This window comes from Sciurus vulgaris, assembly GCF_902686455.1.
Source record: "Sciurus vulgaris genome assembly, chromosome: 18".
NCBI lineage: Eukaryota > Metazoa > Chordata > Mammalia > Rodentia > Sciuridae > Sciurus > Sciurus vulgaris.
Genome location: NC_136479.1, coordinates 36617070 through 36627799, shown reverse-complemented (window position 1 = coordinate 36627799; position 10730 = coordinate 36617070). Strand labels below are relative to the sequence as shown.

The window sequence follows — 10730 nt, the reverse complement described above, 5'->3', positions numbered from 1 at the left end:
TTTGTCTCAGGAAGGGGACAAGCACTTTCTCTAGCCCCTCGCCCAGCCTGGGCCTCCAGGGAGCAGGGGCAGCAGACTTCTGGCCCTTTGGCTTCTTAAGGAGAATCGGATGCTCTCTCCTCCTGAGACTCAGCGGAAAGGCGTTTAGAAGGCAGAGGACCAAAAACTAAGTAGTGCCAAACTTCAAAACAAAGTCAAGGGAGAGGTTTCCGGTGCTGGTCGTCCCAGGTCTGGGCTGCTCCCCCGAAGCCCTCTCTGGGCTGGCAGCCTCCTTCTGCCCCAGCCGCTGCTGGCCCCCAAGGGCGGTGCATCCTGCGCTGTGAGCCAGGTGGACAGTGAGAATCCTGGAGCTTGTCCCACGAGACGGGGAGAATTCTGGGGGCACCAACCCCACCTGACCAGAGGAGGACCAAACACTGACAGCCTCCCCTCCAGTGGCTGCCGGGCACTGGGGTCTCTGAGGCCCAGGTGGCTCTGAAGGGCCAGCAGGTGCTGATGGCTTCTTTTGGTCCTTTAGTTGCTCTGAGTAACCGTCCTGTTATCAGCCGCATCCCCCAGGCAGCACTCCGAGCCAGGGAGGATTTAAAAACTTGACTTATTTCCCTTTTGAAGTCACATGACCCGCTTTACCTACAGCTTTACACTTTGTCAGGAAAGAGCCAAGGATCCAGAGCAGGATCTCAACATAAAATTCCCAGGTGGTTCTGCTCTCAGGTGGACGGGATGTAGAGAGAACCAGATTCACGTTACTGTGGGTGCCGAGGAAACTGCAAGAGTTTCTCCTGCCGAGTCACTTGAATCAGGGATTGTCTCAGGCATGGTGATATCTGGCAGGATCTGGAAGAGCCCCGGGCTTCCTCCTGAGGACCCGGGAGCACCTGAAGGCTCTCCATGAGGCGGGTTATGACGCGATCGCGTGGCTCAGCCCCTCCCCTGGACCAGCGGTCCTTGCACGCCTTCCGCAATGGGGTGAAAGACCAGGTCGGGAAGCCAAGGCTGCAGGGTCACCCTAAGGTGGGTAGAACAATTTCCTGCTCAAGAAAGTTATCAAAGGAAAGGCAACAACAGCTTTTATAGCAGCCAGAGACGCTAAAGAATGTTCTGGTTGCCTTAGTTGGTGTGGGCTACTGTAACAAATCACCACAGGCTGGTGGCTCAAATAACCAAAATTTCTCACAGCTCTGGAGACTGAGAAGTTCAGGACCAGGGCACTGGCAGATCTAGTGAGGGCACTCTTGCTGGTTGGGAGAGGACCTTCTGACGGCAGCAACAGCCAGGGAGAGTCATTTGTCCTACTCTTTCTAGAAGAACACGAGTCCCATCATGCAGACCCACCCTCAGGACCTGATCTAACTCAATATTCCCCCAAGGCCTCACCTCCAAATGCCACCACGTTTGAGGGTCCAGATTCTAACTAATGATAGGACTTTCCAGGGAACACAGATATTCAGTCCATTACCACCCACCCAGCTCCCATCCATGTCCTTCTTGCATGTGAAGTCCACTTCCTCCATCTCCACCACCCCAAATTTCTTCAATCACTCCAGCATCAATGTTAAAGTCCAATTCCAAACGTACTGCCTACATCCGATTCGAATGAGACTCCAAGAATTCATCCAGAGGCAAAGTCCCCCCACCCTTCAGCCTGTGACCCCAGACCAGCTATGAGCTTCCAGATCACCACGGTGGAGGGCACGGCTGCCTGCTGGTCATCCCAGCTTCTGGGGGAAAAGGGCAGAGGATCACATGAGCTCAGCCTTTGAGACCAGCCTGGGCAACACAGCGAGACTCCACCTCAAAAGGGCACAGGGCCTGTGGGCGTAGCTCGGTGGGAATACTCGCCTAGCAGGCGTGAGGCCGGGGGTCCAGGGCCCAGCTTCACACACACAGCAAAGGTACCACAGCAGAAGAGACGGAAGACCAACGACGCCATTCTAACATGGAGAAACGGAAAGGAAGGAAGAGGTGCCGGGTCCCCAGCAAGCCCCACACCAGCAAAGGCCAGCTCCATGAGACCGCAGAGCCCAGAAAAGCACTCTTCTGTGGCCTGCGTTCTGCCGTCCAGGCCCACGGGGACCGAGTAGTCCCACCCCAGCACCCACTGGGGTAGTGTTCCCGCCTCCAGGCCTCCATCCAGGCCCGGTCTCACTGGTGGTTCTGCCAGACAGACGCGGCACCCCCGTGGCTCTGGAAAGCCAGCCTTCGCTGCTGGGAGTCTGTCCTGCCTTCACTCCAGCAAAACAGAGGCCGTGGGAAGAGATGGCCGGGCGGGATGTCCAGCCACTCCATTTCTGTGAGATCAGCTGGAACCAACCTGTCTCACAGGCCCCTGCCTCCACTCAGGAGTCCTCGTACGAAGACCAGAGGCTCTTCTCCCAGTGGTCAGCGCCCCTGCTGTTAAGGCAGACTCTGCGAAGCCTGGCCTGGGGAGGGTCCCGGAGCACAGGTCCTCTGTCGCTCACGCCCTACCTCCGCGTCCCTGCACGTTGGCCCCAGTTCCAGGAGGGCCCGAGGTCTCCACTCTTGAGTATTTCGAGGCTGTGATGGTGTACATCAGCTCAACTCTGCTCAGCCTCTCCACCTGCTCACGACTCCACTTGCACAGTACTCTTAATGAGTTCGTTTCTCAGTCATCTTCCAACATTCTGCACCTGTTATCTCCTCCTACACTTGTGCCCATCTTCGCAGGATTATGTTGGTAACAGATTAAAGCTGCCCGTGAATTCCTCACTGATCTTCTCTTTTCCTGGTGGAGTCTGTGCCGCTTCCCCTGGATCTGAACTGGCCTAAGTGGCTTTACTGACCGCTCGACCACAGCAGGGGTGACGGCCTACGGCTCTCCACGCCTGGGCCATTAGAGGTGGGAGACTCCCGGTTCCCGGTTCTGCTTCCTCTGGAACACCCTCTTTTGGGATCCAGCCACCAGACTGTGAAGGGGCCCAGGTAGCCCTCTGAGAAGGCCCTGGTCATCGGCCAGGCTGAGCTCCCCAGTGACATCCAGCTGTGTCAGCAGCCATGCCAAAAAGCAGACTGGAGACAAGGGTCTCCAGCTTCAGCCAGGAAACCGCAGTTGAAGCGATACAGAAAATAGCAAGCTGCTTGTTGGAATTCTTCCTGACCTTGAGGTCACTTGCAAAATAAAACTACTTGTCTTAGCTTGTTAAACAGAAATGGATAACCAGAGCTATGTCTTTAAAAACTTCCTTTTCTAACAAGACCCTCTCTCAAAATTGAAAAAAAATAAATAAATAAAGATGAAAGGACTGGGGTGCGGCTCGGTGGTTAAGAAGCCCTGCGTCCACTCCCTGCTAGGAAAAAACAAAAACAAAAATCCACTTTCTCTTCTGCAGTGTTTCTGTGGCTGCCGTGACCAAATACTGCAGCCTTGGTGGCTAAAGTAACATAAAACAATTAACTCACAGTTCTGAAGGTAGATGTCCAAAATCTAGGTGTCAGCGCAGTTGATTTGACGCTGGGGTCTCTCTCCTGGTCCTGCAGAGGGCCACCTTCTCTCTGTGTCCTCGATGGTTTTTTTTGTGTCCCCTGTGTACCCTTCGTGTGTCCGAATTCCCTCTGCTTACAAGGCCCCCTGCAGTCAGGTTGGATTAGGGCCTACCTTAGTGTCCTCGGTTTATCTTAATCACCTCCTTAAAGACATCTCCAAATACGGTTACCTTCTGAGGAACTGGGAGACAGGAGGTCAGTGGAGGGGGCGGGGACACGACTCAGCCTGTAAAAGGTCGATGCAGTGAAGTCTCAGGGTGGAGAGCGTGTTCAAGGTGCCACACCCTCGCAGAGGCCATTGGCCTCTGAGCATTACAGATCCAGTGTCCAACCCCCATGGTTTCAAAGCAGTAAATCAAAACATAACAAGCCCTTTAAGACAGCCCTGGAGTCTGGTTCAGTTCACCCTCTCTATAGAACAGAGCATCTGTTTAATGAACGCCAAGCATACGGCAGGAAATATGGTATCCGCGATGAAAAAGGAAGTTTGCCCATAAATCATGTGAGTAGAACCAGTTTTTTAAACAAGGCATAAGGGGCAAATAATGTTTATAGTTGTTCTGGAATCACAGATCTGGGAAAATTACCTACTAAAAGCCTTGCAAATTTCAGTGTCTTTATCAGAAAATAAGGGGCCTCTGGATGATTGCATGTGATTCTGGCTAGGCCAATTTATTAGCACTATTAATAAAGTCCGTTATTTGATGTTATGTGTTTACATTCCAGTTTCCATCGCCTGTTGCTGCAAACACACCTCCCCTCGGCTTGGTGGCTTAAGCAATCACGGTCGCGGCCACGGCCACGGTGGCTCGTTAGGCTTTGGTCGTGTGGTTGTCTGGGAGGTTCTTTCTCTGCTGGTCTGACTTGCAGTCTCCCGTGTGTGTGCAGCAAGATGGTTGCCAGGCTGGACTCAATGAGAGACCTCTGGAGGGCCTCTTCTCCCCACGGGGTCTCTCCCGAGGGCCCCTTTTGGGGGTAGGTGACGTCCATGGGGCTGATCGGAGCTGCCCAGTAGGACGGAAATGGAGACCGCATGGCTCAGGTGTCGCAGAGTGCTACCTGCTTTGCCTTCTGCTGGTGAAAGCATGTCAGGGGCCAGCGTGGGGTCGGTTTGTGACTCCCAGGAGGGTTAGGGTGAGGGGTCACTGCTGGGGATCAGCACCACAGGTTCCCACAGGACACTCGGGATGAGTGACTTCGCTTCACCTCTTTGGGCCTGGCTGATTGCAGGCGTCTACTTTTGCCCTGTTTCCTCCAGGGCCAGAACGTTCCCAGTAAAACTGAGCTTAGAAGGGGGAAGAGGGTTTGGCTTATTTCACATCGCATGATATTGTCTAACTCCATCCACTTACCAGCAAGTGCCACGATCTCATTCTTCTTTAAAGCCGAGTCGTATTCCGTCACGTATGTATATACGTACACACACTCCACGTTTCCTTTATCCGATCGTCTGTTGAAGGGCACCTAGGTTGGCTCCGTATTTTAACCATGGTGAAAGAGGGAACAGAGGAAGGCTGGTTTATGGGAAGAAAATGCAGCTAGACAGGAGGTCTGGGTACCAGCGCTCTAGACAGCCAGGCGGCACCTCAGAAACGGCCTGCGCTGTCGGACGAAGAACCAGCTGAGCAGTCGGCTGCTTCCTGACACAAAGGACGGGTAGGTATGGAAGGAAGGGCGAATGCTCACGACCCAGATGGACCACCTGCATCAGACACTTCCTGAATCAACACACTGTCCTCTGTAAATAGGCGCCATGATCACATGTCAATTTAAAAAAAAAAAAAAATGAAATTTAGCCCTAGTAGGAAACCAAAGCTGACAGAAGTGGCGTCCGGTCAGGCTGGCTGGCAGGTTCTCGTCTCCACGGGAGCCCTGTCGTCCTGCAGGGGCAGTTCTACGTGACTGACATGGCTTGAGAACTCGCCTCCCTGGGCTGTTACAGGTCAGTGTTCTCAGGTTATGTCCCACCGCTAAGCGCCAAGCCGAGTCTGGGCGGAAGCTTCCTGCCCGGCCCGGCTCGGGTTGTGAAGTCAGGGCTCTGCTGCAGAGGGCTTCTTCAGAGCAGGCCCGGGGCACAGTGGGAGTCTGTTGGATGGCACTTGAGAAGATGTGGAACTTGCCCATGAAAAGTGGGACCCTAAGAACAAATTGCACCCTAAGAATGTGAGACACCTCTAATGCCTCCCCCTCAGCCAAGCTGAGTAGTGGCCCTAGACCAGGCGCGGGTTTTTTGACATCTGCGCTGAGCCCTTGAGGTGCTCTCCCCAGGGCAAAGCAAATTCTAGAGAATTACAACAGATAAGATTGACAGACGGCCAAATGGAAGAGCTGCAGCAGGCAAAGCAGTGGGGAGGGACACGCAGCCTTCGTGCCCTCTCTGGGCAGGCCACCCTCTGCACCAAGCTCCATCATGAGATTGCAGCAACCCAGCCACATCCTTAGGTTCTCCTTGAACTTTCAGTTCTCTGGATGTCTCTACCCCATACCCAGGTGCTTCCTCCACTAAAATCTTAAACCCTTCAAAGTCATCCATGAGGAATGGAATCAACTTCTTTCAAGCTCCAATTAATGTTGACAGCAAGCACTTACCACTGAGCTACACCCCCAGCCCTTCGTAGAAATTTTTTTGAGATATGGTCTTGCTAAGTTGCCTAGGTTGGCCTTGATCTTGCCATCCTCCTGCCTCAGCCTCCTGAGTAACTTGGATTGAAGGTATGTACCACCACAGCTGACTTTCACAAGTTTTTGTTTGTTTGTTTGTTTGTTTGGTACTGGGGATTGAACTCAGGGTCACTCAACCACTGAGCCACATCCCCAGCCCTATTTTGCATTTTTATTTGGAGACACGGTCTCACTGAGGTACTTAGTGCCTTGCTTTTGCTGAGGTTGGCTTTGAACTCATGATCCTCCTGCCTCAGCCTCCTGAGCCACTGGGATTATAGGCATGCGCCACTACGTCAAGCTTCACAAATGTTTTTAATGACATCTAGAAGGACCAATCCTTCCCAGAGGGTTTACACTGCATTTTGCCCAAATCTATCAAAGGAACCATGTCCACGTTGTCTGTACTTTTCTAAAATGTAATTCTTAAATAATACTGCTAGAGAGTCCAGTCGCTGCCCTATCCGCGGGCTGCACAACGGCAGTGGTATCAGCAGGCACGAGGACCACAGTCAATATGTGCATCTCCACCAGAGCTCTTGGTGACCAGGTGCATTTCAAGGTGCAGTGATATTTTGGAGGGAATGATTTCTTGAGCAATAGGTCTCAAGAAGGAGTTTAAAGATTCACTAAACCACGTTGTCAGCTGACGTGCTGGTATCCAGACTTGGCTGTTTCCCTTAGAAAGCACAGGCGGAGTAGAATTATCATAATGCTTAAGGGCCCTGGGATTTGGGGATGGCAGATTAGCATCAGCTTCACCTTAAAATCACCAACTGCATTGGTCCCAAAGGAGAGGGTCAGTCTGTCCCTGAAGCTCTGAAGCCAGGCCTTGACTTCTCTCCACTAAGGAAGTCCTGGGTGACCCTCCCATCTACGCTGGAAACCTGTTGTTGGGCGTAGCCGCCCTCCGCAATGATCTCAGCTGGGTTTTCTGGATCATTCGCTGCAGCTTCTACAACAGCCTTTGCCGCTGTAGCTTCACCTTGCATTTTTGTGTCATGGAGATATAACTTTTCTTAAACCTCATGATCCAACCTCTGCTAGCTTCTTCTGCAGCTTCGCGGCCTCACTCAGCCTCCGTAGAACTGAGGAGGGTCAGGATTAGGCTCTGGGCAGTGGCGGGGTGGGGTGTCCTGGTCTTCAGCACAGACCGCGGAAACTTCCTTCATTTCCCAGCTGAGCTGCTTTGCTTTCTTGCTGCGTTCCCAGAAGAACATTTAAATGCCCTTCAAGCACGTTTCCTTTGTATGCTCAGCTTGGCTAGCTGTTGCCAGAGGCCTGGCTTCAGCCCATCTTGCTGTCTGACCTTGTCTCCTCATTAACCTTAGTCACTCCCGGCTTTCGATTTAGGGCAAGCACTATGCAGCTCCTCCTTTCACTTGAACGCTTAGAGGCCATTGCAGGGTGAGCAGTTGACCTGATTCTAATACTGTAGTGTCTCAGGAAACATGGATGCTCAAGGAGAGGGAGAGAGATGGGGGAACGGATGGTCAGGATGGACCAAAACGTGCACCCCATGGATCCACTGAGTTTGCCATCTACGTGGGCGCAGTTCACGGCGTGCCAAAGCAATTACCATAGTAACAGATCCATGCTCACAGGAAACCATAACAGATACAATAACCATTTAAATTATTTTTCAAGAATTACCAAAACGTGACGTGGAGACGTGGACGGAGCTGTTGGGGAAATGGCACCGATGGACTCACTCCACGCAGAGGCACCGCAGACCCTCCATCTGAAGAAGGCAGGAAGGAAAGCCAAGCACAAAGGAGACTGTCTCCCCGTCACGCCCCCCGTGGCTTCTCCATCCCAGACTTGACCGCTCCTCCCTGGCCCAGGGGCTGTGGGAGGGGCAAATGTGTCAATGCTCTTCTTACAGCAAAGCCCGAGGAAGGGTGGGCCCTTCCCTCACCTCAGATCCTCCGCATCCCACCCCTGCCTTCCCATTGTATCCCGTCCCCGCCCTTCCAGAGACAGTCCGCTGGTCAGTGTCGCCACTGACCTGCCTCCCCATTGCTAAGCACCTGCACCTGGGCACCTGGGCCTTTTCTAACTGGACCTCCAGCGTTGGGTCACTGCCTGCTCCTGAAACACCTCCTCCATTTGCGGCCCGTAGAACCAGGTATCAGTGTGGACCTCTTTCCTTCCCCACTGACGTTCTCTCCCGGGCCTCACGGTCACATGCCGTCTGCATGCTGATAAAGGGTCTCCATTGGCCCCTCACCTGCCCCTGGACTTCAGTCACCCGCAGGTCCCTGTTCTCTCTAATCGACGTCTCAGGCCAAGGTCCTCACGCTCCATATGTCAGTAAGTGGCAGCACCACCCTCAGGTGCTCAGGCTAAGAACCCCACGTCGTGGCTCACGCCTGGCGTCAGTAGGCCTGGTCACAACTGCCTTCAAGTCATACTCACGTCTGACCGCTTCCCTCCGTGGCCACTGCTGCCCCTGCCGAGACAGGCTGCCCTCTGCAAAGGCTGCCCCTTACTGGGCCGCTCCCTCCAGCGACCTCCTGACACCAGCTGGTCCCTGCTGCGTAGTGTGGCCTCCATGCCCTTGAGGAAGATCTTTTCTGACACCCCTCTGAAGGTGCCACCCCCTCACCCCTTCTTTTCCAGCATTACACCATCCCGTTCCTTATTGCCACATGAAAATCACGCGTCTCTGCGTGTGTGTGAGCTCTGCTTCCGTTCTGCCAATGTAGTGCACCTTCCAGGGCTTCTGGGCTGGTGTAGGTCTCGCTCACATCACCACCATCAGTAAGCGTGTGCTGGATTAGCAAATGAGTGAACTTGAAGGCCCTTCTCTTCCTGAGTGTGGTAATGAGTATGATCATGCATCCTGGTGGTCCCCTTAAACACGGTGCTGTGGTCGAGAGGAAATGAGGTAATGGCAGGTTGAGAGCACCTGGTAAACCCAGAGCATCGCCTGACTCTGAGGTGTCATTAGCCAGCATGCACAGTCCCCTAAGGGAAGGCCTTTCCTGGGGAGCAGAGCCCTGGCCTGCGGCACTTCCCCGGCCACATACCCAGCCCTTTCCTGGATATGGCACCCCACCCGGGGGGCATTTGCGTTGGCTTTGCAGCATAAACGGAAGTGGCCGCATAGCACGGCCGGTTTTGGATGGACCCTGTCATTGGCACCCCCAGGTTCCCAAAGTGCCCGGCAGCTCCCCAGCCTGTCAGCGCACATTCCAAGGTCAGTACGGCTCACTGCACCCGGGCGCCCGAGGGCTTTTTGTTCGTTTTGTATCTGGGATAAGAGAGAACTTGCACATGCACACTACACAACACAATTGCACGTGGGGTGTTCTCTCCCTAAAACCTCCTGTTTTACACGCTAAGCTGAGGGTAGGGTTTAAGGTGACATTAGAAGGGAGAAATGCTTTCTTTTGTTTTAAAATTTTACCCCAAGTGTTTGATTTCAGAATTTTCCAGAACTTTCTAGTCAGCCAGAGTGTTGAGGTCAGACATTTCAGGTGTGTGTGCGTGCATGTGAGTGTGTGTGTGATATACCTCACCCCTGCCCAGCCAGCCCTGGCCATACCTCCCATCCTGGACCACTGAGTACCCCACACCCCTGCACAAAGTGTCTACCCCACACCCCTGCAAGAAGCATCTACACCACACCCCTGCACAAATCATCTATACCACACCCCTGCACGAAGCATCTATACTACACCAAGTGTCTACACCATACCCCTGCACGAAGCGCCTACACCACACCAAGTGTCTACATCACACGCCTGCACTAAGTGTCTACACAGCATTCATCTTGCTTTCTCTATTCACTCCTCCAGCAAAAATCTGGCAAAGGAGAGCAAGAGAGCGTGAGCACCTCCCTGCGTTGTGAGACACATCCTCAAGGGAGTGTGTCCCCCTGGGCCGGGTGTGGTGCACAGCCAGTTACATCCAGCCACCCAGCAGGATCTCAGCTGCTGCCACTCTCTGGGGCACAGAGTTATCTAGTACAGGGCGATGGGTGTGGCCCGCATTTCCTGGCTCCTTCTGGAAGGTCAGCCCACTCTTCCTTCAGGCGGAGCTGCTCTCCCCTGACAGCTGAGCGATTCCTACCATCGCATTGGACAGCGTGCTCTTCCCAAGCCGTGTTCCAGAGACCGTGAGGGGTGCCAGAGGGTCTCTCGGGGAAGAGACCGTGCTCAGGAAGTCCAGGTGCTCAGAAGGCCTCCCTCCCCTATGGGAGCGAGGACACATCTCAGAAGAGTTAAGCCTCCCAGGTTTTCTGCAAGTAAGGAGCCTTTGGTTTTGCTGACACCTGTGATTCCCCGTTCACACAGCAGAACCCTTTCACACGCTTCTTCCTCTTAGAATCAGACTTCCGTGGCCTTCCCTTTGGGAATCACTGTTGTGCAGTGATTCTTGGATCTGTGAACAAATCCAATTAACTCTAGTTTAAATTTTGAGACTCTGAGGAAGAGCTAACGGGTGTGGAGTTTCTTGCTAAGCTGTTTCTTTCATGGTAACTCTGCACCCAATTACGCCAGCAGTGTGAGCGCTTTTGTGAACAGCGAGGCAGAAAACCTCACCAGCCTCCTGCTTGG

The 10730-nt window shown here is 53.4% G+C and overlaps 1 pseudogene across 1 annotated transcript in view; it reads left to right on the top strand.

Annotated features, from left to right (window-relative positions):
- The first annotated feature begins 903 nt into the window (after positions 1 to 903).
- The window catches only part of LOC306650174 (large ribosomal subunit protein uL4-like), a 193010-nt pseudogene continuing 183183 nt past the window's right edge, over positions 904 to 10730 (top strand). Inside the window, exon 1 of the transcript in view lies at positions 904 to 1014. The product of the transcript in view is annotated as a large ribosomal subunit protein uL4-like (transcript). The remainder of the gene's footprint in view (positions 1015 to 10730) is intronic.